The sequence below is a fragment of the Pseudophryne corroboree genome, chromosome 3 (assembly GCF_028390025.1).
Source record: "Pseudophryne corroboree isolate aPseCor3 chromosome 3, aPseCor3.hap2, whole genome shotgun sequence".
NCBI classification, from domain to species: Eukaryota; Metazoa; Chordata; class Amphibia; order Anura; family Myobatrachidae; genus Pseudophryne; species Pseudophryne corroboree.
The window spans coordinates 242,059,835-242,075,405 of record NC_086446.1 but is presented as its reverse complement, the minus strand read 5'-3'; the positions used below and the strand labels follow the sequence as shown (position 1 = coordinate 242,075,405).

At 48.3% G+C, this 15,571-nt stretch overlaps 1 protein-coding gene and 1 non-coding gene across 2 annotated transcripts in view; both read right to left on the bottom strand.

Moving 5' to 3' along the window:
- The window catches only part of PTPN1 (protein tyrosine phosphatase non-receptor type 1), a 245,243-nt gene that overhangs the window by 71,116 nt on the left and 158,556 nt on the right, over positions 1-15,571 (bottom strand). The gene's annotated exons all lie outside the window — the stretch shown is intronic.
- LOC134899960 (U6 spliceosomal RNA) lies at positions 1,224-1,330 on the bottom strand. The gene has a single exon (XR_010173484.1). It is a non-coding gene; the product is annotated as a U6 spliceosomal RNA (small nuclear RNA).

Sequence of the window (15,571 nt, the reverse complement as noted above, 5' to 3'; positions counted from 1 at the left end):
GGCCAGTTCAGTATAGGTACTTCTGCCCAGGAGCCAGTCAGCAGCATGGCGAAGAAAGACCATTAGGGAGTAGGGGAGAAAATCGGGGACACCAATACCACCAAATGATTTATCCATCACAGGTTACGAGTAGGCAATTTCTGGTTTCTTCCCCTGCCATAGAAAGCATGTCATTGCCCTATGTAGCCGGAGTTCATCTGAGTCACGGAGACGAATTGGAAGTGATTGCATAATGTAGAATATTTTTGGAAAAATTACAGACTTGAAGACAGCAATCCTGCCTATTAAGGAAAGGGGTAGGGTAGCCCATCCTTACAACCTGGCAATTGTAGCAGAGATAGGTGGGAAAAAATTAAAATCATAGATATTAGACACATCACAGGAAATGTTGACCCCTAAATATTTAAAATGTGATTGGGTAAAGGGGGAGGCAAGAGTGAGGGAGGAGAGTAGAGGAGGCTGGATGCATACAGGCAAGAGTTCGGATTTGGTGACCTTGATCTTATAGCCCGCCGTCCTCCCAAAGTCTGAGATCAAACGTAAAATCTCCGGGACTGAAGAAAGCGGGTTAGAGACAAATAACATGTCATCTGCGAACAGAGAAACCTTAAGCTCAATGTCACCAATATGAATACCTATATATTCTGTGGACACCCTAAGGGCCATAGCTAAGGGTTCAAGGGCAATGGCAAAGAGGAGTGGGGAAAGCGGGCAGCCCTGTCGTGTCCCTTTTTCTATGATGAAAGGATCAGAAAGAAAGCAGGAGATTTGGGAAGTATTGTAGAGGATGAGTACAGGGTTTGTATAGCATAAATAAAGGTGTCTGGGAAGTGAAAGTGACGCAATGTGGCATATAGGTGTGGCCATTCAACAAGATCGAAGGCTTTTTCTGCATCTAGAGATAGGATAGCATCCCCGGAGGGGAAACAGAATGAGGGCAGGCGTATAGGGCCGCAATTACCTTCCTCACATTAACCACGAGTGTCTGCCATATATAAAGCCAGTTTGGTCAGGATAAACAATGTGAGGAAGTATAACTATAAGGCGATCAGCAAGAATCTTAGCTAGTAATTTATAATCAAGATTTAACAGAGATATCAGCCGGTAGGAGCCTGGGAGAGATAGATCCCTACCAGGTTTAGGGAGTAATTTGAGAACAGCAGAATTAAAACGGGGAGGTGATAAAGAGTAGAACACATCGACGAGAACACCACCAATTTCTAAAAAATATGGAACGCTTCAAGAATTTGCGTGTCATTCTTGCGCAGGGGCCATGCTAATCATCTCTGTATCGTTCCAGTTTTAGTATATGTGCTGCCGAAGCGAGCACTAACTATACCATTAAGATAAACTTACCTGTAACCAGTCACAGTAGGATAATATGCAGCAATAATGTAACACTTCAGGATTTACTTTGTAATCTGCAGCTATTTGCCTAATAGAGTTGATTTCCAACATCTAACTGTGCAGTAGAATACTAGATGGCCAATGCCACCACCACAAGCAGCTCTACGCTCAGAGGACATATTAGTGAAGTGGCAACATGCTGGCCAGCGAGTTTTGATGTTCCCTGCGGCTTCCACTAGATGGCGCCCAACGAGGTTCAGCTCGAGTGCAAATAGCAGCAGGGGGGGGGGGGGGGGGGGCACATTTCAGCTCGCAGCCACCTGAAGTGTGAGCTGAAATGTGCGATAACTTGAGTTTGGGCTCCCCAAGCGGTACCTTAGATGGGTTTAGCTGCTATGCTTGGCTAAACCTAGTACTAATATGCGCAGACATGCCCATGGAGAGGAACAATTGAATTGCTCCGATGGGCGCCCACAAAACAATTGAATTCCCCCCATATAAGGTGGAAAACACATAAAATAGACAAAATTGCCTGACCTTTGGATCTTGTGTACACATAAGACTGCTTGAGTATGGGCATTTAGGGATAACTTTGGAAAAGATGGACTGGATAGAAATGAATGCATACTCCTTTATTATTCTTAGTCCCATAGGCCTTTTATACCCAGATTTCTAACAAAAGTCAGTCTAGCAAGACTACATACACCTGGATTCAGTAGGATATCCCGGCTGACGGGATGCCAACAGTGAGAATACAGATGGCGGCATCCCGTTAGTGTAAATCCCGATAGGGGAGAAGTAAGACTGCCCCCCCTCTCCCCTAACCCTCCCTTTCCGCAGCCCAACCCTAACCTCTCCCCCGGTGGTGCCCAATCCTATCACCCCCCAGCCCTAGCACACAATACTGACGGTCGGCATTCTGACCGCCGTCACGATCCCGGCGCCGGCATTCTGACCGCCGTTGGGATCCCAACAGCATCTTGACTGCATCCCATTCACCCACATGGAGTTTTAATTTATCTCCCGTCAAATTCTATGGCTACTTAATTTGTGATTTGAAGTTTATGGGATATGTACAATATTACTGAATCTACAGGTGTTTTAACGCTTGTTCATTGATGGCTTTTTTAAAAAAAAATTCTCACTCCATTAATAAAGTAGAATTAAACAAATAAGAATGCACAGGATGGGTGTAGTACGGTATGCTGGCGCTCGGGCTCCCGGCGACCAGCATACCGGCGCCGGGAGCCCGACCGTCGGCATACCGACAGCGTGGCGAGCGCAAAGGAGCCCCTGCGGGCACGGTGCGCGCCACACTATTTTATTCTCCCTCCAGGGGGTCGTGGACCCCACGAGGGAGAATAGCTGTCGGTATGCCGGGTGTCGGGATTCCAGCGCCGGTATACTGTGCGCCGGGATCCCGACATTCGGCATACTGAAGACCACCCCACAGGATGCACTATTATCCCTGTCATACTGGGCTATTATAACATCTGCATAAGAGATTAAAGCAACATCAGTGTCTCAGGACTAGTTGACGAGGAGCCCCTTGGGAAACAGTGAAAGTGCTTAGCGAAATGAAGTAAGAATCACCACAGAAAAGAAGTGAAAATAAGAATTTACTTACCGATAATTCTATTTCTCGTAGTCCGTAGTGGATGCTGGGGACTCCGTAAGGACCATGGGGAATAGCGGCTCCGCAGGAGACTGGGCACAAAAGTAAAGCTTTAGAACTACCTGGTGTGCACTGGCTCCTCCCCCTATGACCCTCCTCCAAGCCTCAGTTAGGATACTGTGCCCGGACGAGCGTACACAATAAGGAAGGATTTTGAATCCCGGGTAAGACTCATACCAGCCACACCAATCACACCGTACAACTCGTGATCTAAACCCAGTTAACAGCATGATAACAGAGGAGCCTCTAGAAAAGATGGCTCACTACAGCAATAACCCGATTTTTTGGTAACAATAACTATGTACCAGTATTGCAGACAATCCGCACTTGGGATGGGCGCCCAGCATCCACTACGGACTACGAGAAATAGAATTATCGGTAAGTAAATTCTTATTTTCTCTAACGTCCTAAGTGGATGCTGGGGACTCCGTAAGGACCATGGGGATTATACCAAAGCTCCCAAACGGGCGGGAGAGTGCGGATGACTCTGCAGCACCAAATGAGAGAACTCCAGGTCCTCCTCAGCCAGGGTATCAATTTTGTAGAATTTTACAAACGTATTTGCTCCTGACCAAGTAGCTGCTCGGCAAAGTTGTAAAGCCGAGACCCCTCGGGCAACCGCCCAAGATGAGCCCATCTTCCTTGTGGAGTGGGCATTTACAGATTTTTGGCTGTGGCAGGCCTGCCACAGAATGTGCAAGCTGAATTGTACTACAAATCCAACGAGCAATAGTCTGCTTAGAAGCAGGAGCACCCAGCTTGTTGGGTGCATACAAGATAAACAGCGAGTCAGATTTTCTGACTCCAGCCGTCCTGGAAACATATATTTTCAGGGCCCTGATAACGTCTAGCAACTTGGAGTCCTCCAAGTCCCTAGTAGCCGCAGGCACCACAATAGGTTGGTTCAGGTGAAACGCTGAAACCACCTTAGGGAGAAACTGAGGACGAGTCCTCAATTCCGCCCTGTCCGAATGGAAAATCAGATAAGGGCTTTTACAGGATAAAGCCGCCAATTCTGACACGCGCCTGGCCCAGGCCAGGGCCAACAGCATGACCACTTTCCATGTGAGATATTTTAACTCCACAGATTTAAGTGGTTCAAACCAATGTGACTTTTGGAACCCAAAAACTACATTGAGATCTCAAGGTGCCACTGGAGGCACAAAAGGAGGCTGTATATGCAGTACCCCTTTTACAACGTCTGAACTTCAGGGACTGAAGCTAGTTCTTTTTGGAAGAAAATTGACAGGGCCGAAATTTGAACCTTAATGGACCCCAATTTCAGGCCCATAGACACTCCTGTTTGCAGGAAATGTAGGAATCGACCCAGTTGAATTTCCTCCGTCGGGCCTTACTGGCCTCGCACCACGCAACATATTTTCGCCAAATGCGGTGATAATGTTTTGCGGTTACATCCTTCCTGGCTTTGATCAGGATAGGGATGACTTAATCCGGAATGCCTTTTTTCCTTCAGGATCCGGCGTTCAACCGCCATGCCGTCAAACGCAGCCGCGGTAAGTCTTGGAACAGACAGGGTCCTTGCTGGAGCAGGTCCCTTCTTAGAGGTAGAGGCCACGGATCCTCCGTGAGCATCTCTTGCAGTTCCGGTTACCAAGTCCTTCTTGGCCAATCCGGAGCCACGAATATAGTGCTTACTCCTCTCCATCTTATCAATCTCAGTACCTTGGGTATGAGAGGCAGATGAGGGAACACATACACTGACTGGTACACCCACGGTGTTACCAGAGCGTCTACAGCTATTGCCTGAGGGTCCCTTGACCTGGCGCAATACCTGTCGAGTTTTTCCCAACGGTTAATAATCATGTGGAAGACTTCTGGGTGAAGTCCCCACTCTCCCGGGTGGAGGTCGTGTCTGCTGAGGAAGTCTGCTTCCCAGTTGTCCACTCCCGGAATTGCTGACAGTGCTATCACATGATTTTCCGCCCAGCGAAGAATCCTTGCAGCTTCTGCCATTGCCCTCCTGCTTCTTGTGCCACCCTGTCTGTTTACGTGGGTGACTGCCGTGATGTTGTCCGACTGGATCAACACCGGCTGACCTTGAAGCAGAGGTCTTGCTAAGCTTAGAGCATTGTAAATGGCCCTTAGCTTCAGGATATTTATGTGAAGTGATGTCTCCAGGCTTGACCATAAGCCCTGGAAATTCCTTCCCTGTGTGACTGCTCCCCAGCCTCGCAGGCTGGCATCCGTGGTCACCAGGACCCAGTCCTGAATGCCGAATCTGCGGCCCTCTAGAAGATGAGCACTCTGCAACCAACACAGGAGGGACACCCTTGTTCTTGGTGACAGGGTTATCCGCTGATGCATCTGAAGATGCGACCCGGACCATTTGTCCAGCAGGTCCCACTGGAAAGTTCTTGCGTGGAATCTGCCGAATGGGATTGCTTCGTAGGAAGCCACCATTTTACCCAGAACCCTTGTGCATTGATGCACTGAGACTTGGCTCGGTTTTAGGAGGTTCCTGACTAGCTCGGATAACTCCCTGGCTTTCTTCTCCGGGAGAAACACCTTTTTCTGGACTGTGTCCAGGATCATCCCTAGGAACAGAAGACGAGTCGTCGGAACCAGCTGCGATTTTGGAATATTGAGAATCCAATCGTGCTGCCGCAACACTACCTGAGATAGTGCTACACCGACCTCCAACTGTTCCCTGGATCTTACCCTTATCAGGGAATCGTCCAAGTAAGGGATAACTAAAATTCCCTTCCTTCGAAGAAATATCATCATTTCGGCCATTACCTTGGTAAAGACCCGGGGTGCCGTGGACCATCCATACGGCAGCGTCTGAACTGATAGTGACAGTTCTGTACCATAAACCTGAGGTACCCTTGGTGAGAAGGGTAAATTTGGACATGAAGGTAAGCATCCTCGATGTCCCGAGACATCATGTAGTCCCCTTCTTCCAGGTTCGCAATCACTGCTCTGAGTGACTCAATATTGAATTTGAACCTCTGTATTTAAGTGTTCAAAGATTTTAGATTTAGAATCGGTCTCACCGAGCCGTCCGGCTTCGGTACCACAACAGTGTGGAATAATACCCCGTTCCCTGTTGCAGGAGGGGTACCTTGATTATCACCTGCTGGGAATACAGCTTGTGAATGGCTTCCAAAACTGTCTCCCTGTCAGAAGGAGACATCGGTAAAGCCGACTTTAGGAAACGGCGAGGGGGAGACGTCTCGAATTCCAATTTGTACCCCTGAGATATCACCTGAAGGATCCAGGGGTCTACTTGCGAGTGAGCCCACTGCGCGCTGAAATTCATTGAGACGGGCCCCCCACCGTGCCTGATTCTGCTTGTAAAGCCCCAGCGTCATACTGAGGGCTTGGCAGAGGCGGGAGAGGGTTTCTGTTCCTGGAACTGGCTGATTTCTGCAGCCTTTTTCCTCTCCCTCTGTCACGGGGCAGAAATGAGGAACCTTTTGCCCGCTTGCCCACGAAAGGACTGCGCCTGATAATACGGCGTCTTCTTATGTTGAGAGGCGACCTGGGGTACAAACGTGGATTTCCCGGCTGTTGCCGTGGCCACCAGGTCTGAAAGACCGACCCCAAATAACTCCTCCCCTTAATAAGGCAATACTTCCAAATGCCGTTTGGAATCCGCATCACCTGACCACTGTCGTGTCCATAACCCTCTACTGGCAGAAATGGACAACGCACTTAGACTTGATGCCAGTCGGCAAATATTCCGCTGTGCATCACGCATATATAGAAATGCATCTTTTAAATGCTCTACAGGCAATAATATACTGTCCCTATCTAGGGTATCAATATTTTCAGTCAGGGAATCCGACCACGCCAACCCAGCACTGCACATCCAGGCTGAGGCGATTGCTGGTCGCAGTATAACACCAGTATGTGTGTAAATACATTTTAGGATACCCTCCTGCTTTCTATCAGCAGGATCCTTAAGGGCGGCCATCTCAGGAGAGGGTAGAGCCCTTACAAGCGTGTGAGCGCTTTATCCACCCTAGGGGGTGTTTCCCAACGCACCCTAACCTCTGGCGGGAAAGGATATAATGCCAATAACATTTTAGAAATTATCAGTTGTTATCGGGGGAAACCCACGCATCATCACACACCTCATTTAATTTCTCAGATTCAGGAAAACTACAGGTAGTTTTTCCTCACCGAACATAATACCCCTTTTTGGTGGTACTCGTATTATCAGAAATGTGTAAAACATTTTTCATTGCCTCCATCCTGTAACGTGTGGCCCTACTGGAAGTCACATTTGTCTCTTCACCGTCGACACTGGAGTCAGTATCCGTGTCGGCGTCTATATCTGCCATCTGAGGTAACGGGCGCTTTAGAGCCCCTGACGGCCTATGAGACGTCTGGACAGGCACAAGCTGAGTAGCCGGCTGTCTCATGTCAACCACTGTCTTTTATACAGAGCTGACACTGTCACGTAATTCCTTCCAACAGTTCATCCACTCAGGTTTCGACCCCCTAGGGGGTGACATCACTATTACAGGCAATCTGCTCCGTCTCCACATCATTTTTCTCCTCATACATGTCGACACAAACGTACCGACATACAGCACACACACAGGGAATGCTCTGATAGAGGACAGGACCCCACTAGCCCTTTGGGGAGACAGAGGGAGAGTTTGCCAGCACACACCAGAGCGCTATATATATATACAGGGATAACCTTATATAAGTGTTTTTCCCCTTATAGCTGCTGTATCTTTAATACTGCGCGTAATTAGTGCCCCCCCTCTCTTTTTTAACCCTTTCTGTAGTGTAGTGACTGCAGGGGAGAGCCAGGGAGCTTCCCTCCAACGGAGCTGTGAGGGAAAATGGCGCCAGTGTGCTGAGGAGATAGGCTCCGCCCCCTTATCGGCGGCCTTATCTCCCGTTTTTCTATGTATTCTGGCAGGGGTTAAATGCATCCATATAGCCCAGGAGCTATATGTGATGCATTTTTTGCCATCCAAGGTGTTTTTATTGCGTCTCAGGGCGCCCCCCCCCCCAGCGCCCTGCACCCTCAGTGACCGGAGTGTGAAGTGTGCTGAGAGCAATGGCGCACAGCTGCAGTGCTGTGCGCTACCTTGTTGAAGACAGGACGTCTTCTGCCGCCGATTTTCCGGACCTCTTCTGTCTTCTGGCTCTGTAAGGGGGCCGGCGGCGCGGCTCTGGGACCCATCCATGGCTGGGCCTGTGATCGTCCCTTTGGAGTTAATGTCCAGTAGCCTAAGAAGCCCAATCCACTCTGCACGCAGGTGAGTTCGCTTCTTCTCCCCTTAGTCCCTCGATGCAGTGAGCCTGTTGCCAGCAGGTCTCACTGAAAATAAAAAACCTAAAACTAAACTTTTCACTAAGCAGCTCAGGAGAGCCACCTAGTGTGCACCCTTCTCGTTCGGGCACAAAATCTTAACTGAGGCTTGGAGGAGGGTCATAGGGGGAGGAGCCAGTGCACACCAGGTAGTTCTAAAGCTTTACTTTTGTGCCCAGTCTCCTGCGGAGCCGCTATTCCCCATGGTCCTTACGGAGTCCCCAGCATCCACTTAGGACGTTAGAGAAATAACTGTTGCAGCTCCATCCCGGGTGACAGAGGTACTGTATAAAGAAGAATTTTCTCTTTCTTTTTTGGATTTTGTTCTACTTATAAAAGTTAAAGTTTTGAATGATGCACAAAACTGTCCCAATAGTGATTTAAATTCTCGTTGATGAGTGAAAAGCAGAAGTTATGATGCAGGTTATGTGACAAGAGGTTAATGAAGAGTGACTTCTACAGAGGATGTTTTGGGAAGTGCAAGTAGACCTTCCTCCTCTGGGGCTTGTTCTCATGCGTCATTTATGTAAATGTGGTCATTTATGGGAAATATCTCAGAGATATATAGACGGATGGCAGGAAGATTGAGCAAGCTGCATAGTGAAATATCCTGCTGCAGACCAGCATATAGCAAATACGGAGCAAAATCTGCAGTGTGTGAATATGACTTACAGTACATCACACATGTACAGTTACATAACATCTCAAAAAATATGCAAATTCCTATCTAGATCAATGGTACATACTAACTGGGCTAACGTCCATGGTACAACAGCTATACCTAACATAATTACACATTGTATTTGTTTTAGTACCTTTAAAGTGCATGCATAGTCTGTAGCATTGTGCAAGGACTGATAGAAATACACATATTACTAAGTATTAAGCATTTTGTTCCAAATAATTACAAGTAAAAGGTATGGGCTCATGTGATGGATATTAGGTGGGTACTGTAGACCCAAGAGTTGTAAAACTACAAATCTCAGTGTGCTCTGCCAGTGGAGTGACCGTGAAAAACAAAAAAATGCTCAAACTCAAAACAACCCATCAGAACTTTACTTTCATTTGAAACATTAAATGGAAAATGAGAACTACAACCTGATTGGTTGCTTATGAGTTACCGCACCCAAAATGAACAGTTACAGTACCTATTCTGATATGCTTTTATATGACAAGCATTGGCAGCCGGGCTGCAGGTTCCTACATGTATGAGAAGCACAGTAGTCACTGGAAAGGGAGGAATGCAAGACAAAAATCTCAGAAATCTAGCAGCTGCTGTTAATAGCTTGCAATTTAATGCAACATGGCAGTCACTTTGTCGGATATCAGAAGATTCCACAACCAAATTATATTTTTTAGAAAAATATTAGAGAAAAAAAAAAATGACGATGATGATTAGAATAATAAATACATATTCCACCTGGGTTATGTTTTCAATGGTGGGAATTCAATTGCTTTGGGAGCCGCAAATGAGTAAGTGCCCGATGGAGTAATTCAATTATTCCAGCCGGCCATTAATTATTATGCTGGTCATGCCCAAATAGACCGGGTTTAGCTGCGTATAATGGCTAAACCTGTCTAAACTCCTGGTTAGTTTACTACAGGCTGCAAGAAGAATGTCTCCCCCACGCGGCACAATTGAATCGCTCCGTTGGGCACAACTAGGGGCAGCCACCAGAGGAAAACAACTGAAATCATCCCCCAACAAATGGCAAGAGAATTCTATTTAATTGCATGTTTTATGCTAAAAACTACAGATAACTTATTAGCAACCAAAAATAAAGTTTTCAAAAATAACTATTAAATAAAAAAAAACACAAATAAAACTAAACATAATCATTCATTTTATATACATATGCAAACTGCAGAAAGGGTTATATCCAGCAACATTACAGAAACTTAAGTAAAATCATGTTCCTTGCCTCTCATTTTTGCAAAAGGTGATTAAAATATTGCTTTTCTGTTTACATACACTGTAAGCTAGACAAATTCTGTATATTTTGGTTTCAAAGCACATTCTCAGCCTTCTTATCTAGTCTTCACGCCAGCCTGCACCCTGCTAAAACAGCCTGCTGTTGCCATATGAATAGATGCCGTGATTCACATTAAAGGGAGAGCATGGAAGAGGCCTAGCACCGCTGTATGAGCTGGGCACATCCCCATTAGTGATGCTGAGGGGGCCGGCCTGCCCCCAGTAGTGACGCCTGCGGGGACGTGCCCCCTCCATGGCTGGACGCACGTCCGTGTAATACCCCAGAACCACGGCACCCTGCTCACAAAAAAATCCTGGAGGGCACACTATTATCATTTATATATACCGCCCCCTACATCCTTACAATACCTCCCCCTACATCCCGACAGTAGGCATGCCGACTAGCAGGGACTATTCCCACTCATGGCTGTCCACGACACCCATAGAGTGGGAATAGAACCTGTGGCGACCAAGCCACCGAGCCCACAGCGAGACAAGCACTGCAAGCCCGCAAGTAGCTTGTTGCGCTCGCCCCCCCACCCCGACGGCATTTCGCTGCCGGGATCCCAACGGAGGTATGCTGACCCTGTCACGCATACACAACCAGTCTGGGCAATTAATTTCTATAGGGGGCCACATGAAAAATCTGAACTGTGTTGGAGGGCCGAACCAATGATGCTGATGTTACTTGCGGTGGTTTATACTGCCACTGTTAGTACGTGATTCTATACTTAATTGTATGTGGTTGTCCTAATAAATTTGTGGTTTTATGCACTGTGGTGCACACCCCTTCTTTTTAATTGAGTTGCACACATTACCTGACGGTGGATACGGGAATAAGGGGAAGACACCAACCTAATTAAGAAGGTCTTATGTGCACCAGATCCAGCGCTGGGTATTTATAGGAGAAAATGAAGAGACAATCGAGCCTGGGACTTATAGTTCCACAAGCAGCACTTGTGGTGCTGACTGAGCAGCGCGCTGTCAGGCAAGGAAGGACGACGGACGTCTCAGGAGGCGCCTTGGGAACATGCTGGCGGTGACTGACAGGGGAGGCGGGCAATGGGGAACTGCAGGATGCGCTGTGAGTCACTCGTCCTGTGTGCGCCTCAGCCAATGGCATTTCAGTATTGGCTGAGGCACACACAGGACTGCGATTCACAGCGCGTTCTGCAGGACCCGAGCATCCATGGTGCAGGGAGCGTGTGGGCAGAGAGGGTCCGGACAGGGATTGCCAAAGGGCGGTATGTGGCCCGCGGGCCGTACTTTGCCCAGGTCTGCTCTAGCATCACTTCTACTGCTGCTGGTGCCTGTGAGCCTCACTGATTCCTGAACGATGAATCAGTCTCCAAAATGGCTTACTCCAGCACTGTAGGAAATGCATTTACTTTTAACAGATCCTCTAATCCAGGCATGGCAAACATGTGGCACTCTAACTGTTGTGATGCTACAAATCCCAGCATGCCCCGTCACCGTTTTGCTATTAGGGAATGTTAAAACTGTGGCAGGGCATGCTGGGATGTGTGGTTTCACAACAACTGGAGAGACACGGGTTGGCCAGGCCTAAATCAATAAATGTTGAATGCACTGCTATAGGAAATGTTATTACCGTAAAAACATCTAATGAGAGAAAAATAGTTAACAGAAATAATTTATCATTACATATGAATGCTTTTTAGGGCACCATACTGAAAACATTTGCATCTAAGACCTGTAATTTATCAACAAAGTGATTTTTGTACCTGACAACAAAAAAATAAGAATTTACTCACCGGTAAATCTATTTCTCGTAGTCCGTAGTGGATGCTGGGGACTCCGTAAGGACCATGGGGAATAGACGGGCTCCGCAGGAGACTGGGCACTCTAAAAGAAAGATTAGGTACTATCTGGTGTGCACTGGCTCCTCCCTCTATGCTCCTCCTCCAGACCTCAGTTAGGGAAACTGTGCCCGGAAGAGCTGACACTACAAGGAAAGGATTTGGAATCCAGGGTAAGACTCATACCAGCCACACCAATCACACCGTATAACTTGTGATAACCATACCCAGTTAACAGTATGAACAACTACTGAGCCTCAATCAACGGATGGCTCATAACAATAACCCTTTAGTAAGCAATAACTATATACACGTATTGCAGAAGAAGTCCGCACTTGGGACGGGCGCCCAGCATCCACTACGGACTACGAGAAATAGAATTACCGGTGAGTAAATTCTTATTTTCTCTGATGTCCTAGTGGATGCTGGGGACTCCGTAAGGACCATGGGGATTATACCAAAGCTCCCAAACAGGCGGGAGAGTGCGGACGACTCTGCAGCACCGAATGAGCAAACTCAAGGTCCTCCTCAGCCAGGGTATCAAACTTGTAGAACTTAGCAAATGTGTTTGAACCAGACCAAGTAGCAGCTCGGCAAAGCTGTAAAGCCGAGACCCCTCGGGCAGCCGCCCAAGAAGAGCCCACCTTCCTTGTGGAATGGGCTTTCACGATTTTCGGATGCGGCAATCCAGCCGCAGAGTGAGCCAGCTGAATCGTGCTACAGATTCAGCGAGCAATAGTCTGCTTCGAAGCAGGAGCGCCAACCTTGTTGGCTGCATACAGAATAAACAGTGAGTCAGACTTTCTGACTCCCGCCGTTCTGGAAACATAAATTTTCAAAGCCCGGACTACGTCCAGCAACTTGGAATCCTCCAAGTCCCTAGTAGCCGCAGGCACCACAATAGGTTGGTTCAAATGAAACGATGATACCACCTTAGGGAGAAATTGGGGACGAGCCCTCAATTCTGCCCTGTCCATATGGAAGATCAGATAGGGGCTTTTACATGACAAAGCCGCCAATTCTGACACACGCCTAGCCGAAGCTAAGGCCAATAGCATGACCACTTTCCACGTGAGATATTTTAGCTCCACAGTCTTAAGTGGCTCAAACCAGTGGGATTTCAGGAAATCCAACACAACGTTAAGATCCCAAGGTGCCACTGGTGGCACAAAAGGAGGCTGAATATGCAGCACTCCCTTTACAAACGTCTGAACCTCAGGCAGTGAAGCCAGTTCTTTTTGAAAGAACACGGATAGGGCCGAGATCTGAACCTTTATGGACCTTAATTTGAGGCCCATAGTCACACCTGACTGTAGGAAATGCAGAAAACGACCCAACTGGAAGTCCTCTGTAGGGGCCTTCCTGGCCTCACACCATGTAACATATTTCCGCCATATGCGGTGATAATGCTTTGCTGTCACATCCTTCCTAGCTCTTATCAGCGTAGGAATTACTTCATCCGGTATACCCTTTTCCGCTAGGATCCGGCGTTCAACCGCCATGCCGTCAAACGCAGCCGCGGTAAGTCTTGGAACAGACAGGGCCCCTGCTGCAACAGGTCCTGTCTGAGAGGCAGAGGCCTGGGTCCTCTGTGACCATCTCTTGAAGTTCTGGGTACAAAGTCCTTCTTGGCCAATCCGGAACAATGACTATCGTTCTCACTCCTCTTTTTCTTACTATTCTCAGTACCTTGTGTATGAGAGGAAGAGGAGGAAACACATATACCGACTGGAACACCCACGGAGTTACCAGTGCGTCCACAGCTATCGCCTGAGGGTCCCTTGACCTGGCGCAATATTTTTTTAGCTTTTTGTTTAGGCGGGACGCCATCATGTTCACCTGTGGCCGTTCCCACCGATTTGCAATCTGCTCAAAGACTTCTTGATGAAGTCCCCACTCTCCCGGGTGGAGGTCGTGCCTGCTGAGGAAGTCTGCTTCCCAGTTGTCCACTCCCGGAATGAACACTACTGACAGTGCTTGTACGTGATTCTCCGCCCAACGAAGAATCCTTGTGGCTTCCGCCATCGCCACCCTGCTTCTTGTGCCGCCCTGTCGGTTTACATGGGCGACTGCCGTGATGTTGTCTGACTGAATCAGCACTGGTTGGTCTCGAAGCAGGGGCTCCGCTTGACTCAGGGCGTTGTATATGGCCCTTAATTCCAGTATGTTTATGTGCAGACGAGTCTCCTGACTTGACCACAGCCCCTGGAAGTTTCTTCCCTGAGTGACTGCCCCCCATCCGCGGAGGCTTGCATCCGTGGTCACCAGGACCCAGTCCTGTATGCCGAACCTGCGGCCCTCGAGAAGATGAGCACTCTGCAGCCACCACAGAAGAGACACCCTGGCCCTCGGGGACAGGGCGATCAGCCGATGCATTTGAAGATGCGATCCGGACCACTTGTCCAACAGATCCCACTGAAAGATCCTGGCATGGAACCTGCCGAAAGGAATGGCTTCGTATGACGCTACCATCTTTCCCAGGACTCGCGTGCAGTGATGCACCGACACCTGCTTTGGTTTCAGGAGATCCCTGACCATGGTCACTAACTCCTGAGCCTTCTCCTCCGGGAGAAACACCTTCTTCTGTTCTGTGTCCAGAATCATGCCCAGGAAGGGCAGACGCGTCGTAGGAATCAGCTGCGACTTTGGAATATTCAGAATCCAGCCGTGCCGTAGCAACACTTCCTGAGAGTGCGCTACGCTGACCAACAACTGCTCTCTGGACCTCGCCTTTATGAGGAGATCGTCCAAGTACGGGATAACTGTAACTCCTTGCTTCCGGAGAAGTACCATCATCTCCGCTATTACCTTGGTAAAGACTCTCGGTGCCGTGGATAGACCAAACGGCAACGTCTGGAATTGGTAATGACAGTCCTGTACCACAAACCTGAGGTACTCCTGGTGAGGCGGATAAATGGGGACATGCAAGTACGCATCCTTGATGTCCAGAGATACCATAAAATCCCCCTCTTCCAGGCTGGCAATGACCGCTCTGAGCGATTCCATTTTGAACTTGAACTTTTTCATGTAAATGTTCAAGGATTTTAAATTTAGAATGGGTCTTACCGAACCGTCCGGTTTCGGTACCACAAACAGTGTGGAATAGTAACCCCTTCCCTGCTGAAAGGGGGGTACCATTTGCTGGAGGTACAGCTTGTGAATAGCCGTCAGGACTATCTCCCTCCCCGTGGGAGAAGCTGGCAAGGCGGATTTTAGGTAACGGTGAGGGGGCGTCACTTCGAATTCCAGCTTGTATCCCTGAGATACAATTTGTATAGCCCAAGGATCCACTTGTGAGCGAACCCACTGGTTGCAGAAATTTCGGAGACGCGCCCCCACCGCTCCTGGCTCCGCCTGTGGAGCCCCAGCGTCATGCGGTGGACTTAGTGGAAGCAGGGGAGGACTTTTGTTCCTGAGAACTGGCTGCATGGTGCAGCTTCTTTCCTCTACCCCTGCCTCTGGCA